Source organism: Asparagus officinalis, chromosome 10, assembly GCF_001876935.1.
Source record: "Asparagus officinalis chromosome 10, Aspof.V1, whole genome shotgun sequence".
Classification (NCBI taxonomy): domain Eukaryota; kingdom Viridiplantae; phylum Streptophyta; class Magnoliopsida; order Asparagales; family Asparagaceae; genus Asparagus; species Asparagus officinalis.
This window is the reverse complement of record NC_033803.1, coordinates 28,085,518-28,104,447: the sequence shown is the minus strand read 5'-3', so window position 1 is coordinate 28,104,447 and position 18,930 is coordinate 28,085,518. Positions and strand designations below refer to the sequence as shown.

General features: G+C 36.9%; 1 long non-coding RNA gene across 1 annotated transcript; it reads left to right on the top strand.

Annotated features, from left to right (window-relative positions):
• LOC109824913 lies at positions 5,070-5,694 on the top strand. The gene is made up of 3 exons (XR_002242840.1): positions 5,070-5,143; positions 5,198-5,287; positions 5,659-5,694. It is a non-coding gene; the product is annotated as an uncharacterized LOC109824913 (long non-coding RNA).

Genomic DNA, 18,930 nt, shown 5'->3' with positions numbered 1-18,930 from the left:
CGTTGGGGCTCTTCCTCTTTCTCCTTGATCTTCTTCTCGTGAACTTTGAGTTTGCCAATGAGGCCATCAAGTGTAGCGTCGTAAGATCATTGGCTTCCTCAATATCCGTAGGTTTGGGCTCTTATGCAGGCGTTAGAGAGCGAAGAATTTTGTAGTTCTTCTATTGATTCTCCAACACCTTGTCAAGGTCATGTAATTCATTAACAATGTTAGTAAATCGACAAAACATGACATCAATTGACTCATTTCGAAGCATTTTAAATAACTCATATTCATACACGAGGCTACTAATTTTGGACTCCTTGACTTGAGGAGTTCCTTCATGAGTGATACATAGTTTCTCCCAAATTTCGTGTGCGGTTGCACACGTGGAGACTCTATTATAGAATGAGTTCACAAATCAAGTCGTTCATGGCTTTAACATTTAGATTAGCCAATTGCCTTTCTTTTTCGGTCATTTCGCTACTAGACTTCTCAACATATTTCTTTTCTATTATCTCTAGGATGTCATGATCAATGCATCATAAGTAAATTCTCATCCTAGCTTTCCAATATGCAAAATTATTGCCGGTGAACAATGGGGGTCTAGTGGTTGATTAACCTAGAAGCATATGCACATTCATTGTTGAATCTTTGCTCTTAGGTGGTTAGACCTAATAAATATGTAGAGACCTTACTTTGATACCAAATAAAATTACCCTAGAGTAGGGTGAATAGGTTAATAAATTAATAAATATACAATAAATAAAATTTAATGCAACACAAGACACAAATTAAATGCTATGGCAATAAATAAGGAGGAATGTTAGAGAATAGTTATTCAAGATGATACGACGAAATGTTTACGAGGTTCGGTCCTCTGACCTACATCCCTAACCACCTCTCCCGATGGTAACTTCACTATCACACCCGGTTTGGAAGCCGGAACTTCTTCACAACAATCTCCCCACGAGATCTTACAACCCTCACAACGATCTCCTCGAGATCAATCTCACCACACAATCATAAGATGAAATAAAAAAAAAAATCTCTCACAACAATCCTATAACAAGGATCAAGAGATAAACAAATCAAGCTTAGGGGTTTGTGAGATGTGGAATTGAGTAACCGAAAACTTAGAAACAGTTGAGAATGGAGATTTGAAAGTTTGAGCTCAAGAACACCTTAGAAATAAAACTTAGAGATTTTTCTTTGCTTGCTATGTTGCTGAAGTGAAGAGGGTCAAGGGGTATATATAGAAGCTCCAAACAATAGCCCAAATCCTAAACAAATCACCAAATTTTAGATTTTCAGCTCAAACCAAAACTTGCCTTTAACAGTACCATCAGTCGACTGATGAGCCGACCGTTATAGGCTTCTCATCTGTTATCGATTGATTGATGAACTCATAAGTCGACTGATAATATGTTCCAGTCAACTGATGGTTCATCAGTCGACTGAGCAGAAACTTCTGCTCTTTCCAGCACGTTTCATCGATCGACTGATAACAAGCATCAATCGACTGATAAACGTGCACAAACACTGTTCAGTTATGAAAATGAGTTTTGAAGTGCATTTAAAATAGTAAATAAATCCAAAAAATGTAAAACTTTGGAAAATTCTTATAAACATAAATATAAACATGTTAGAAGAGGAATTTTCAAGAAATCATTTCCTAATTATAAAAACTACTCATTTTTCAAAAATGGTGAAAAACTTGTTTTTATAAGTTTCTGTATGTGTGAACCCCAATCGCTTTAAATGTTATCTACTTAATTATTTGTCTACATTAAGCTCTAGAGAAAAATAAAAATATAAATATCTCACACATATGAATACAATTCATTTGGTCTGGATATTTGCTCAAATGTTGATGAAGCTTCTTTTGTATATGTTGTTCTTGAAAGCTTTTCTTCATCAACTTGCCTCCACCTCCTTGGATATCATCGTTGTAGCTCATATTCCGTCCAATCCTCCAATCTTTGGCACTATCTTGCTTGGAAAAATACAATCTACACAATATCACTCAATCAAGCAATTAGCACCAATAATGGTGTTTGTAAATCATCATTACAATCTACACAATATCACTCAATCAAGCAATTAGCACCAATAATGGTGTTTGTAAATCATCATCAAAACAAGAGAACTAACACATCACTCAATCAAGCAATTAGCACCAATAATGGTGTTTGTAAATCATCATCAAAACAAGAGAACTAACACTAATACCATGTTAAAGAACTCTGACACTTCATCAAAATTTCTAAGTTGTGATGAGGATGTATTGTTTTAATTTTATACTCTAACATCATCAAGGACCGACAACTAGATATTTTATTGTAGTTTGAAAGTATAGACTAGTAATCACTACTCTACTGATTTAGAATAGTGATAACTAGTCTACACTTTCTACACTAGCTTCAAACTACTATACTCAAAGATGGTGAGGCTCTTCGTGACTCGTCAACTTGATGATGATCTAAATGAAAAGATCTCCACCTTTATGTTTAGCAGCACAAGAATTGTATGGAGTGTCTAATATAATTAGAATTATCATCTGATTAGTCATATATGAGTTCGTGACTCGGCATTTGCAGCAGTACGGGTGGAGCTGTATTGAAAGAATCTTTAATGTTTTATTTCCAAATGATTCCAAGGTTCACTGCTGACAACTGCATGATTCATTTGCTACGTGCAATTGACCGCTCAACATCTACCACATAATTGATCTATTACAGCGGTTAAGGTGCAACGGTTTTAACTGTTACGTTTGATATCTATCGCAACGGTTTATAGTGCATAATGCAACAATTTATAAAAAACGTTGCTATAGGCCTAATAATTATCCCTTGACCTAATAATTGTTCCTTGGCTTTTAGAGCTTAAAAGTTTTTAAAGCCCACGACCCTAACCACTTAACGAAATATCTCTCTCAACTGTCGAAGACTTTTGGCCCTGACCGCTTAACGAAATCCATAAAATTTTCCACTCCCAAAAATCACCATGGCCAAAATTTTCGCTCCCTAAAATCGCTGTGGCCAAGATCAACTTATAATCATCGATCTCATCACTGAATCTCATCTCCGCTCTCTTCACCTGGATTTCGATTTCAAAAACCCTAGATTTCTTCTTCGAGTCCACGAGCAAGGTCAATTTGATACAAGGGAAGCCCTAGCGATCCTCTCAACGTCGATCTTCATCCAATCTCAAGTAAGTTCGTGATTATTTAAGTATGTTTTTAGAAATTTCTGCGTGGATCGATTGATTTTCAGAAAAAATTATGCTAGATTGCAGGGGCTTTTTTCACCAGTTATATCTGAATTTCTAGATTGGTTCTAGTTTTTGATCTATTTCTCTAGAATTCCTGTATTATAATTCAATTGATGTCAATTGTAGTCAAATTTGCCAATTTGCTTGGTGCTTGGGTAGAAAATAAGGGAAAATGCTAAAAATTTTGAATAAAGAAAAGAAATGCATTGAATCTAAAGCCTCCAAATCCAGAGAGAATAGGGTTTCAGAGGTAATCTCACTCTGGCGCTCAAATCCCTTTTCATCTCTCTGACGTTTGAAATGAAACCTGTGTTTTTTTGGTTAATCATCGTTGATATATTGTGAGAAAGTTGCAATTTTTACTTTTTTTTAAATGCTCGTTCCTTCTCAATTTGTGCCTTTTAATCAAATTGCGGAATTTTGTATCATAAACTGAGGAAAGGGAATGTACGTTTTTATTCTGCCAGTAACAAATAAATTTTAACAAACTTTTACGGGATTAATTGAATTCAAAATGTATAATCAGTAGTCAGAAAGAATAACGTCGCATGGTGTAATTTGGCAAATATGAACTTGTAGGATGTTGACAAAGCTTTTTCTACTTTTACTCCGGCGGAGAGAGAAAGGCTATATCGGATGATTATTCAGGTAACTTTTGTACATTTCCAATATCTATATTATGAGCTCTAGGCTTTATTAGAAACTTAGAGGTAGCGACCTTTTTTCTATTGGAAACAAAATCATATTGTTTCTGCTGAGCCATGTTGTGTCCGTGCTCCCTTTTTCAGGTTATTAAATCGTTGCATGAAAATATAGAGGTAACGTTCTATACTTTTGACTATTTTTATTGAGCGGCAAGTTAACATCAAATCCTCATAGTTCGAAGTTTCTCTGTAATCTACTTGTTATCTACCCTACACTTTCAGACATGCTAATATTACTTGACTTGTGCATGAATGGTTTGTAGAAAAGCTGTTATAACTGAAACTAAATGCCTTGATACCATGGCTGCTGCTGCAATATATAGCTGTTATAACTGATGTTACTATTTTCTATGGACTAGTGTATTGTTTAATCTAGTTGTAGTTAGATCATTTTCATGTAGAGTTTAGAGTTGATATGAAGAGGATTTCATCATGTAGTTGTGTTGGAACATCATTTTTATTATAATGTGTTCAATATATATTTTTTATATGGCTTGCATCATGAAATTTAAAACTTGAAAAGAAACTATAGGTTGATTAAATCTGTGTTTTGGTTGGCTGCTTCTCAATAAGCTCAACTTCTTAGATTGATGACAGATACTGCCAGAACGCAATCAGCTCCCAGCTGACAACGCTAGAGAGAGACATTCTACCTGCAGAATGATTATGTTTGTTAGTAGTCTATAATCTAACTTTATATAATAATATGAAGCAGTCTTGAAATAATTTTTGCAATGAAAAAGTTGAGAGATCGCTAGAATTGCTAACTGAATGATGACATATTGGCCTATGTGTTGCCTTTTCTGCCCAATAAAGTTTTGATTGCCAGTACATCTAAACATTTCTCGATGTTTGATGTAGAGATTTGGAGTTGTGTTGCTATTTGTCCTAATATGTGGAGCTGAACGATTTTCTAATAAGGCGAGGGATCTATTTCGTCATTCTAATAGTAGTATGAAAATAATATCGAACGTACGATACATTTACTATGGTGATCAAGCACCCTATTGTAGAATTTGATTTACACTAGGGAATGCCACTCATGCCAATTTCTCCTTGGATCAAACTAAACTATGGGGTTAAACTATGGGGTATGGAAGAAATTTTTTTAAGTGGTAGTATTCCCACAAGTATTGGCCAAATTCAGAGTCTACAAGAAGTGTATTTATCTGGAAACAAGTTGTCAGGTACTATTCCATCATCTCTTGGTAACTTGACTCAACCGAATAAACTTCTTATAGGAGAGAATGCCTTGGAAGGAAGTATTCCTCCCATACTTGGAAATTGTCAGGCTCTGCGACTGCTTAACCTTTCATACAATCAGATTACAGGTACCATTCCTAAAGAAATCATTAGCATTTCGTCGCTCACTGAATTTGTCGACTTGACTCACAAACAGATTACTGGATGTTAGGAAGGTTTGTGCTCTTCTGCGTCCGATGCGGTTTCATGCTCATTTTGCTACAGTAATAATATATCAGTGATTCCTGCATAATATATTGCAGCGCATAAATATATTGCAGCGTGCGGTGCATAATATATCAGTGCATAAATATATTGATGTTGTATATGATTAGACTGATTTAAAACCAGTAGTGGAATGAAATATCTGTGATGATTTTCTTCCCCTTATATTCTAGCATTTTTCTTTTTTTTTTCAAATGTAAGCCAAGATTATGCTGATTCATGAAAATTTACACAGGTACAGAAATGATGAAAGCCAAGATTGAGATTGATATTGACAAGTTCCTAGTGAGTATTTGATATTGGGGAACAAGTTTTTGGAAACAAATAGAGAATATAGTCTTTGACTGAGAAGTTTCATGTTTTGTAATCAAATGTTGATGTACATTGTTTGAATGTTAGTTCGGTACGATATTTTCTGAGTTGAAATGTTGGTAGTGTGGATTTAATACTTTGTAGTTTTTATACTATACTGATGTTTGTTGGCACTTATCATTATGGTTGATTATGTTCAACATAATCACTTTTATATTGTGTATTAAAATTTGATTTGGCCATGTTCTTAAAAAGATTGTCCAGGTAATTGAATACTATATTATTTTGACGTAGGAAACCAAGAACAGGTCCGATTAAGCTGTTGCAATAGCTCGATTAAAACTGTTGCAATAGCTCGATCAAAACCGCTGCGATAGCTCTATCCAAACTGTTGCGATAACTCAATCTAAACTGTTGCGTTAGGTCTTTTAAAACTGTTGCAATAGCTCTAACTGTTGCCGTAGCTCTATCAAAACCATAGCTGTTGCGTTAGGTCTTTTAAAACTGTTGCAATAGCTCTAACTGTTGCCGTAGCTCTATCAAAACCATAGCTATAGCCTACTAAAACCGTTGCGTTAGGTCATAGCTCTAACTGTTGCCGTAGCTCTATCAAAACCATAGCTATAGCCTACTAAAACCGTTGCGTTAGGTTTTTTAAAACTATTGCAATAGCTCCAACTGTCATCGTAGCTCTATCAAAACCATAGCTATAGCCTACTAAAACCGTTGCGTTAAGTTTTTTAAAACTGTTGCAATAGCTCCAACTGTCACCGTAGCTCTATCAAAACCATAGCTATAGCCTACTAAAACCGTTGCGTTAGATCTTTGAAAACTGTTGCAATAGCTCCAACTGTCGTCGTAGCTCTATGAGAACCGTTACTGTAACTGCTTGTCTTTTAAAACCGTTGCGTTAGATGCAGGGGCAACGGTTCAAAAAACCGTCGCAATAGAGTTCAAAACCGTTACGGTAGAGGTAGGGCAACGGCAGTATATGAGGCGGTTTGAGAACCGTCGCACTTGCTCAAGGGCGACGGTTCCATGGCTAACGCAACGGTTTTGAACCGTTGCGTTAGAGCAAATATGTGGTAGTTTTTCACCCTTCAAATTTTGAACTCTATTGCGTTAGACAAAATTTCTCTTTTGAGTAGGCCTACAAGGCAAACTTTTAAGATTTGAAATTTTTTCTGGTTTAGTTTCTCACCCTTCAAATCGTTCCGTCCTTTTAAATTTGCCTCATTAATATTGTAGTTGAGATTTGATCCACTATATGACTACTTTTAATGCCAATTTGAGCTTGAGGTTGGCTATTGCGTTAATAGTACTAACACAAGGAAGTGAAATACCCAAAGTACACTGTTTAGATGCCAAATTCTTGTAGTGACCTGTTTAGCTTGATCAAAAAACCCAAAACTGCATCCCGATGAGGCTCGCAATGTGCAAGGCTGAAGGTGCAACATATACTCATGTTTTATCCTTGTCTTACAATAGTAAGTAATATATGAATTATAGTTATTACCGCTAGGGGCAGAAATGAACCGAATAATTAATAAACAGTTTGTTTATTATTCCCTCCAGATACTCAGTTAAGTTCAATTCGATCGTTCTTTAGTACTAAACAAATAACTTTTTGCATTCAGCTTATAAATGAATAGAATTTAACCAAAGGTATAACTTTTATATTTTAGTCCTGTTAATTGAACTTATTGCAACTATTATCTATCTAAATTTTTATTCACAATTATTACCCCCATATAAATACTTAAGTTGATGGAATCTAGGGATATGACTTCTTTTTGTTTTCTGCCTCCAGACATATCTGAGATCTCTCTCTCTAGGGATAGGGCTTCTCTTCATTTCTACCTCCAGACATATCTGAGATCTCTCTCTCTCTCTGTCTCTCTCTCTCTCCCCCCCCTCTCTCTCCCCTCTATCTGTCTCTCTCTCTCTCTCTCTCAACCCCCTCTCTCTTCCTCCTCTCTGGCGAATTGGTCATGCTCTCTCTATAGCTCCATTCTCTTCCCCCTCGCCGAGAGAACACTCACGTCTCTCTTTAGCTCCACTCTCTTCCCCTCACTAGTGGAACCCTCATGCTCTCTTACAACCTCCCTCGGCGCTCATTCATTTTCCCCCTTGGCCTCGAGTTTTGACAGTTTCTTCCCACTCGATGGTTTCTTCCTTCCTCATGTTTCGACTCTCTTCATCTCCAAATAGAGCATTTCATTAGCACTTCAGTCCCCTCGACTTCACCATTGGCATCATCATCAATCGCTACCTCCTCAAACTAGACAAAACTACCCCGACATCACCTCTACCTCCCTAACCTATGACCCCTTCGTCAAAATGTAAGTTGAGGCCTAAAATCATAATATTTTAATTAAATTAGTTTCTAAAGATAACTTTTTAATGACATTTTATAGACAAATTTTTAGAAATATCTGATCTAATCCCTTGTGGATAAGTAATTTCAGTCAATTTCATTTAATTATCAAAGGTGAACACTGAACTATAATGATTTATATCTTAAATTTGGTCTTTTTAACTTGATTTTCAAAGTTTATATATATATATATATATGAATCCAAATAATAGACTTTTGGTAATCTTTATTGTTACATAATGTCATCTCACATCGTGAATCAACAATCTGACTCCCAACCTACATCAATATCATTTTCTCCTGATCCTACTGCTGTTATTGCTCCTCAAGTCATAGTCCCACTCTAATAGTAATACGGAAGTTGAGGTGAACACAAATCCTATTCAACCAAAAGGAAAAAGGAAAAATACTTCTGAGATATGAGATAACTTTATCAAATTCATTCGTCCTATTAAAGAAAAAAGGTGGAAATGTAACCATTGCAAGTATGACTTTTCTAATAATTCAAATGAAACAACATCCTACCTAAAAGCACATTTAAATAGTTGCTTTCCTAAGAAGTTGAATAACCGAAGACAAAAAAACTCTTAACTTTCAACGAGAAGGTTCTACTATCAAGCATTCAATTATGTTACTACTACCGGCAAGTATAATCAGTTGAAAGTTAGAGAGGTATTAGCTCATTGGGTCATGATGCATGAACATCCATTTACAATAATTGAGGAGGAGCGGTTTGTATTTGCAATGAAGACTATACAACCTCAATTTGATAAGATTGCATGAAAAACATTAAAAGATGATTGCATGAGGACCTTTGATAGCAAGAAGAATAAGTTCAAGCAACAACTTAAAAACATGGATAGAATAAGTCTAACAACCGATCTTTGGAAGTTTAAAAACCAAAAAAATTGAATGTATGGTCATTACTGGGAATTTTGTTGATAACAACCAGGACCTACAAAAGGCGGTCCTTACTTTTGTACATGTGTTGCCTCCTCGTCGTGGTATTGATATTGCTGATGCTATGCATAAATATTTCAAAGATTAGGGAATTGAAAATAAAGTGTTTACTATATAAGTGGATAATGCATCCTACAATGATGCTTGTTTAAGAAACTTGAAAACCAACTTTTCAAGAACTAGAAAATTGGTTTTTGATGGCAAGTTGTTTCAAGTGAAATGTTGTGCTTAAATTCTTAATCTTGTCATCCAAGACAGGATAAGTGTAACTGCACTAACAATTATCGCTCATAGTGAAGTAAGGCATAGTGAAGTAAGGCTTAGAATATTTTTGACTGCTGCTCAATAGACATGCAAAATTTAAAATTTATTATAAGTGTTATTTCATAATTTTTATATTGATGCACTAATAATTTGTTTATGTTTATGTTTGACAGTTGCAATTAAGAGAGAAAAAATTAATTCTTAATGTGCCTACTCGTTGAAAATTAACATAATGTGATGTTGATGACTACCATGAACTTTAAACATGCATTCTCAATGTAGAAGGAAAGGAAGTCTAGTTATGATTGCATGCCGGAACTTGAAGAATGTGATAAATTAGAGAAGATTTGTAAGTTATTGGCTATCTTTAATTCGGTAAGCAATCTAATTTTCGATAGTAAATATCCTACTTCTAATTTATATCTTGTTGAAGTCTATAAGAGTAAAGAAGTTACAAAGAAGTCACTACTTGATGATAATTTTTGCATTCAACAATTGGCTAGTAAAATGCAAGTTAAATTTGAAATTTTTTTTGGGGGGAATGTAGTTTACTGATGGCAATAGCTTCTATTATGGATCCTAAATTGAAAATACATAGGGTGCAATGTTATTATCCAAATATATATTTAGAAGTAGATACTTTGAAAAATATAGAAAAAGTAAAAGATGCCTTGGAGCTATATGATGAGTATGTTGCTTTACATAATGCTAGTAACGATGAACAAGCTTCTTCAGAGGCATCTAATTATACGAGCAACTCACTATCTACTAGGAGTTCATGGAGCGGTGTTCTTGATTTTGTGAAAGGTGCAGAAAATGTGCCTACTTCTAAATCAGAGTTGCAATTGTACTTGGATGAGCATGCACATATATGCAAGGAAAAATAAATATCAAAATTTTCGTGCTTTGGATTGGTGGAAAGTCAATCAATTGAAGTATCAAATCTTGTCAAGAATGATGGTTGATATCCTTGTAGTTTCTATCTCCACAGTGGCATCAGAGTCTACTTTTAGTGCAATTAGCCAATTACCTTGCATAAATTAGACAATTACCTTGCATAAATTAAACTTCGTATGATTTACTAATTGTATGTTAATTTATATGTTACAGTGTAAAAGAGATATTGTTGTCGGAACCTTGAGGTATATGTTTAATATTTGGTTCAGCTTAATATTTTCTTTAATATTTATGTTTCAAAGATATGACACCAGTTCTTTAACTGATCATGGAAAATGCTTGTGATCATATTTGGTTCAGCTTAATACTTTCTTTAAAAAATATTAATTCTTGAATGCACAAGAGAATAGGATAATTCATATATCGGTGTATAATATTGAAGTTGATGATGCTGGTAACCTATTGCTGCTACCGGCTAGTAAGAATCTGGTAAGTAAGTCATGCTCTCAATAGTTTCTTTTTCTGATCACTTTGCCGAGGTTTCAAAAATCAAGGCATTTAATGTACCTGACCACATATTAACTGCTTGCTTTAATTCAATAATTTCAGCTCTAAATGGTGAATTTAGTCATGATTTGTGCTTTCTAAAGATCTCTTCAGCAAAGAAGTTGTATACGGGCGAAACACTAAGTAACAAATAGCCATTTGGAGCCTACTTCCCTTTAACAAGTGTTTTTAGAGAACTTAAGATTTTTTTCATGAATGAACTATGTGATCTTGTTGATGTATGTCAAACTAAACCTTCGGACTGAATTTTCTTTTCTATGCAAGTAGTGTTGTAGTATTGAGTATGATTATTGTAAGGGAGACGTTTATGTACTGATGTTTGACTTTTATATTGGAAGAACCTATGTTTTTCTTGATTTATTATGTAGCAATTTGGTTTGCTATATTTGTTCATTTTATATTATTGCAAAAATGTTTTGTTTCAGGTGTAATGTTCACATTTGTACTGAAATTTCCAAAATTGTTTAGGTGTAATGTCCATATTTCTATAGAATGAACTATATATCTATTTTTAATTTTAAATAATTGATGAATAAGTATTAAATATTAAATGAATAATGAAGGAAAAATTATAGTTTGTTGTTAAATGAATATTTGCAAATAATTATCGAACGCCAATAAATGTCGTCGAATCAAATTCGAATGGTCATTTAGTATTCAACTCGAATATAATCACAAATTCAAATATATGAAAATGGACCAAATTAAAATTTGATTAGGAAGTTGTTCACTGCGATTTGATTGTTAACCAACCCTAATTACAGTCTATAAAGTAATTGATAAAACACTGCTGCATTTTCCACTTTTAGCGACGGACAAATTCGTCGCTATAAGTCGATATTCCGTCGCTAAAACTTTTAGCGACGGAAAAAATAAAATTCCGTCGCTAAAAGTTTGACGCTATTTAAGGGGTCCCTAAAAATACTTTTAGTGACGAACTTTCCGTCGCTAAAAATTAGCGATGGCTTATTAACGACGGCCTAATAGTCGCAATTTAAAAAAAATAAAAAATTAAAAAAAAATTAACGACGGATTTTATGTCGCTAATAAAAATTTAGCGACGGCTAATCCGTCGGCAAAACTTTATTAGTGACGTAACTTCCGTCGCTAATATATTTTTAAATTAGTCAGGTAAGATTTCGTGCATGTTTTCCGTCGCTAAATGAATATTTAGTGACGGAATTTCCGTTGCTAAAATTGTATTTAGCAACGAAAATTCCGTCGCTAAAAGTATAAATTTTTTTTAAAATATTTTGAAAATTGAAAAAACCCTGTACAATATCGATAATAATTTTTAAAAACCTGTTCAATCAGCAGTATAATATTCAATCTCACGCAAATATCACATCTTACGCATATATCACACATTTAATTCAGTAAAAGCAAGTAAAAGTTTATCGAGTACATAATAAATATTGTTTATACAGCACGAGAAATTGTTTTCAAAGTTATATTAAGGACAATCAATCCTCCTGATCATCATCATCCTCATCCTCAACACCAGCCACATTATGACTACCCCCGGCTGCACCTTGTGAAGAAGTTCCGGCCTGTAAATATAAATCAAATGTTAACAAGTGTGTGTAAACGTTAATAAGAGTGCAAATATAAATATACTACAACACAACACCACAACATCACAACACAACAACACAACACCATAACACAACACACAACACTATACCATCACAACACAACACAACACAACACTACACTGTACAACACATCACCACACATCACACCATAAATCCTCTAACCTCACCCACCAACCAACAACACTCCCCCTCGCCCTACCCCTCCCCCTCAACCACCACCACAACAAAATCCCCACTCCCCATCCTCAACCACGACCAAAGCCCCCACCCACCAACCAATCACACTCTACACACCCCCTCCCCCTCCATCACTACCATCACCACCATCAACACCCAATCCCCATTCCTCCTCCCCACCACGACCAAACCCCCAACAAACCAATCACATAACAACCACCACAACACAACACCACAACCAACCAACCCACCAACCAACCCACCAACCAATACCACCAACACTACGCACGCATACACCATCAACACCACCATCACATAAAAACATTATAAGGATATATTTTGAGGTTTGTGTTAGGGTTAGAGTTAGGGTTTGTGTGTAACAGTTTGTATCAGTGTGTATCAGTATGTACGATATAATCTAATTAAAAAAAAACAAAGTATATATATTACCTGTGATGACAGAAACCGTCTCCTATATGCCTCCTGAGCCTCCTGAGGCAGAGTCGACATGAATTGTGTGAACTCCAATACGGTCTGCTCCCGGCGACTCCGTTCTTCCTCTACAACCCGCTGATATGTTGTTTGCTGTAACTGCCAATCTTCAATCGCTTTTAATCGCTGCTCCATCGAGTCTTGATATGAACTGCTTCCTGGTGTTCCTTGTGGTGGTGCAGACTCATAGGTGCTACTAGACTCGTGCGGCCTCTGCTCGGATCCTCTCCACCGGTATCTGTTCTTCCTACTAGGTCCAATGACCGTCTCGATGATGGAGTCCTCCTCCTCTGTGTTCCTTGTGGTGCTGCAGACTCGTAGGTGCTACTAGACTCGTGCGGCCTCTGCTCGGATCCTCTCCACCGATATCTGTTCTTCCTACTAGGTCCAATGACCGTCTCGATGATGGAGTCCTCCTCCTCTCTACTTAGCCGGGCAGGAGTGTTAGAACAGACCTGAGACTGAGTCAATTGCTCCTGTACCTTGGCATGTAATTTCTCCTGCGATATATCAAAACAACCTGGGCAAGTCGACTTACTAATGATGCATTGATATGAAATTGAATATATAAATGAACTGCTACTTACAGCAAGATCCTTATTCTTTGCTTTCTTCTCTTCATCGGCGTAATTCGGGCTCCAGGAAGTCAGAATACGATCTGCAAAATGTCTGAGATCTCCCCTTCCCTATTTTATTCAAATATATCATTAACCCATAACACATAAATTATACTCAACTTAAAAGCTAATATATTATATACCTCAAGCTCTAATTGATGATAATGCTGGCTGAAGGACCTGGAGCCCCCGTGATGCTCGTAACTGCGAGGCGCGTTGCGATTCCTCATTGCTATTTCAGCTTGAGCCTGCAAAACAATGTCAAATCGAATCAATATAGAAATTCAAACAATAAATTAAAAATATATACTTCAATAATACCTGAATTTTAGCCGTGTCCCAGTAACTGCAAAGTGCAAAAAAATCTACTCCATCCACACGCGTGTCAAGATGCCAGTATCGCTCCCAATCTTCTGTTATTTGGACAAAATATTTTTTCTTTACCTCAAACTGCCATCTGTTGAACGATACATTGATTTGCCCGAAGCAGTACGTCCAAGCACAAATATTATCGTCAAGAAAGAAAAATCGCTTCAACATATAAAGAAAAAGTAGATACAAATCAGTGTATTAAACATAATAATAAACTAATAACTAATAATAATGAAAATTAAAATAAATGACTCACACATATATATCTCCAACAAGTCACCAGCGCATCAATCCGTTGCGATTTCCACGTCAAAAAATGTTGAAGAAATCGTGTCTCCTGGCTAAAGCGGCAAGGAAATTGTTGAAAGCATTAGCAAAGGCCCCGACAGGCACTCCGTTTTCCCATCGGATCACATCCCTCCGATTAATATCAGGGATGAGGTTCGTTTCCTTGGTAGCATTGCGTCCGCGTCTAGGAGGTCGCCCGGTACCTGCGAAACAAAGAATCGAATAAAACAATGAATCAATCTATATTTGCGAAAAAAATTTAAAATAATAACCGATAAACTATAAAAATTTATTCATACCTTTCAGTTCGAGGCATCTACGCTTTGCTTGTTCGTACCTATGCTGCACGATAGGACGCATCGCATGATAAGAATCCCAATCCCCCTTCACCTTGGCCGGACTGTGGACTCGCTGATCCGGAATAGAATCTGGCGGTAGTGCCGCAGCTTCTACAGCTGCACTATACGGCTCAAATCTCCTCTCCTCCAATACATCTGCATGCGGTGGCAGTGGTATCTCCGCATGCTGTGTAGGATCAGCCTGTGTCTCCACGTCATGTGGAGCATCTCCGCGTGATGTGTCCTGTGGCTGCGAGTCATGTGTAGCATCTCCTCCTCATGTATAGTAAATGTTAAAAAAATATTAGAATGTACAAATATAACAAATAAATAAAAATACCTGACGTAGAGGCATGTGCGTCGCCTCCAGAATGTCTACCAAATAGTCTCTCAAGCGCTTTCTTATGAAATCCTTTTGTCATCTATACTTTGAAAACATAATGAATATCCAACAAAAGTATATAATGCAAATAATTAATAAAATAGCACATGACAGCAGAATCGCGTGTACATGATGTCCAGTTAAACAGATAATACAAAGGTAATAATGTAATACATACATGACACACCGTGATACATGATAACCAGTCAAACAGATAATATAAAGGTAATAATATAATACATGACACATCCACATGATAACCAGTCAACCAGATAATATAAAGGTAATAATATAATACATGACACATCCACATAATAACCAGTCAACCAGATAATATAAAGGCAATAATATAATACATGACACATCCACATGATAACCAGTCAACCAGATAATATAAAGGCAATAATATAATACATGACACATCGTGATACATGATAACCAGTCAAACTGATGATGTTGAGGCTCTACTCTGCGATCGTGTGCGGATAGCCTGCGACCGTGTGCGTGCCAACGAAAGGACTGTTCTTATAGTTTTATCGACTCCGCTGCGGACATGTTTTTTACCTTTACGCCTTGGCTCACATATAATCGCAGGTACATCAGGGCGCGCTAGTGCAATTTCATCGTCCAGATTATTATTTTGTGTCAATGAAAACTCTTCGGCTATTTCGTCGGCCAAGATAACCTCCTCATCGTGATCTTCGTCAGACACATGAATGTAGGCTCTAGGCGGATTCTTAAGGATAACCCATTCGTCATTTTTCATTATATCTTTGACATAAAAGCACTGTTTAGCGTGAGCAGCTAACATGTATTTCTCAGACTGATATATTTCCTTGTTAAGATTAACGTTTGTGTAACCGTAGTCATCCTTCGCCTTTTTCTGTTCACACCAACGAACCTTAAACATCACATGACTGACTTCCTTATTAATCCCATAGAAAATCTCCACGATGTCTTCTACCTGACCGTAGCAATAGATTTCCCCTTGTATTGGATTTAGATCTTTTGCACTAGTGTATGACAGTTGCGAGAAGGAGCAGAACACACAGCTGTTTTGCGTTTGTCGTCTCTCTTCGAGACCGACGATGTTAAACCTAAAGCCGTTGACACAGTAGCCTCCATAATGCTTAACCACATTAGAAGGACCTCTGGCATATAAACAAACTTTCTCAGACAGGTTAATCCCATTCGTAATCCGTTTGTCAACCTTTAAGAAAAGAAGCAAATAGTTTACATATCTGTTGGCAGACACATATATTTGATATACGAATCAGAAATGTAAAAAGATCTTACTTCACCCTTCAGCCATGCAGGGAATTGTCTAGAGTGTGTGTCCATAACTCTCTTATTTTTTGTTCTGCATTTAAGATTAGTCTGGACATGTCGGATGTGAAGCCTAGACAAGAAGCATTTATAACGGTTAAATAGAGATAATTATTGTGAGGTGATATAATCTGATTCAAACAATTAATTACTTACGCCGCGTATATGTTAAATGTAGTATCATTGCTCAGGATATGTGTGGGCTTGATCTAGCTCCATTCTGGGAAATCTAGTATCCTCCCCACGACAGGTGTAGAATGTACCGTCAATTATTCGTTGGGGACAGTTTAGCCTTGTCTCCACGCCCCGTAAGTAATGAGAGATAAAATTCAAACTCTCGTTACTTATGTAGTTCTCTGCGATCGACCCTTCAGGACGTGCACGATTATGCATCAGTTGTTTCATGAAACCCAAATACCTACAAGCATATAGTTTCATGATTTGTGATAAAATGGAACTAAGAAACATAATTTGAGAAATATTAAATGAATATTATAATAATAAATACCACTCCACGGGGTACATCCAGTGATATTGAACTAGTCCTGCGATGCGGGCTTCGTATGCTAAATGTATTGTGAGATGCACCATGACCGTGAAGAATGAGGGTGGAAATAGTATTTCCATTTTACACAGTGTATTAGCAACACGTCCCTCTAATTCTTCAAACTCCCTGACATCAATCACCTTAGAGACAGGTTAGCGTATGCCAGGAAGTCATTAATTGTCCACATGACCATTGCCCGCATACAGAAAGACTCCTTACCATAAGCATCATAAGTGCTGACACCTTTTTCCCAGAGAAGCTTCAGGTCGTCAATTAATGGGTGGAGGAACACATCGATGTCATTTCCAGGAGAATATCTTTCAGGGATCAAAAGTGACAGTATCATGTACGGTTGCTTCATGCACATCGACGACGGCATGTTGTACGGTGTCAGCAACACTGGCCAGGTAGACCAAGCAGAGCTCATTAATCCAAACGGATTAAATCCGTCGCTAGCAAGCCCCAGCCTAATATTCCGAGACTCTTTACCGAAGTCGGGGTATATACGGTCAATGTGCTTCCATGCCTCACCGTCCGCAGGATGTCTCAGTTTCCCATCCTCTTTGCGGTCTGTCTAGTGCCATCGCATATTCTCAGCCAGCTCGGCAGACATATAAAACCGCTGCAGCCTAGGAACAATTGGAAAATATCGGAGAACCTTCGCAGGGATTCTGCTCTGCTGATTGGATGCACCACCTTCGGATGTGCTGGTAGCTTCTCCTTTCCAACGTGATACATGACACATTGGACATTCCTCCAGAGCTTCATTACCCTTATTGTACAAGATGCAGTCGTTAGGACAGGCGTCTATCTTCTTGTAATCAAGCCCCAGCGTATCAACAATCTTGTGAGCTTCGTAATAGGTCGCGGGGATGCTTTTCTCGCCGCCTAGAATGATTTTCCTCAACAAATCTAATAACACCTCAAAATGTGTAACAGCCATCCCACTGAGTGTTTGGATATGAATAAGCCTCAGCATAAAAGAAAGCCTTGTGAACTCCTTACACCCCTCGTATAACGGTGACTCGTTTTCTTCAACAAGTCTCACCAATCGATCTACATCTTGAGACACATCATTAGTGTTGACATCACTCACCGACGGCGTTGCAAGAATATCTTCTAACATATCAGTCGTGTCAACTGTCGGATTGCTGACTTCAGCCAATTCTTCCTCTGATTGTATCACCGGGACTCCTTCACCGTGATGACTCCAAAATACATAAGAGCTATCAAATCCATTGATTGACAGATGAAAACTTACGTCACTCCTAGCGAGCATTTTACCGTTCCTGCAATTCTTACAAGGACAGAAAATCGACCCGCTTAGTGACCGTAGAGGGTTTGTGTCAGAGTAGGCTAAGAAAGCTTCTATCCCATCCTTGTACCGGGTGTCTAGATGTCTTCGATCACGTGGTATGCTCATGAATGATTTGTCAGGAACTGTCTGCATCTATAATTTAAAAATTAATGGAAGTGAGCTTATCCCGACATATATCATTTTAATTTAGGGATGTAAACGTGTGTTCAGAGGACCGCATGTGTGACCGGCTGTCATAGGAAGGCTTCTATCCCATTAGGTATGTAAACGTGACGTGTATATGTATTTACGTGTATTCAAGTGTACTTTCAATTCATCAAAATTTCGGCAGTACCTACCCGCTGTTCTCCGAGTACACTATAGTGGGAAGGATATACTCATGCATATCCCTCCGCAATTTGTACACGGAGAACAACGAGTAAGTGCCGCCGAAACTCTGACGAAAAGAAAGTACACAAGAACACAAGTAAATACATATACACGCCATGTTTACATACCTAACCCGTCCAAACTGGACAGATCCAATAAATATTTATATATAAGCCTCCTCTAACATACGCGTACAAAAAAGTTATCAGACCGAACAAGATGGTCTCGTATCCGCCAACGATCCTGTACGCGTATGTGACAAGTAAATAAAGAGATTATATATAGTATTTATTGGACGGGGTATTCTAC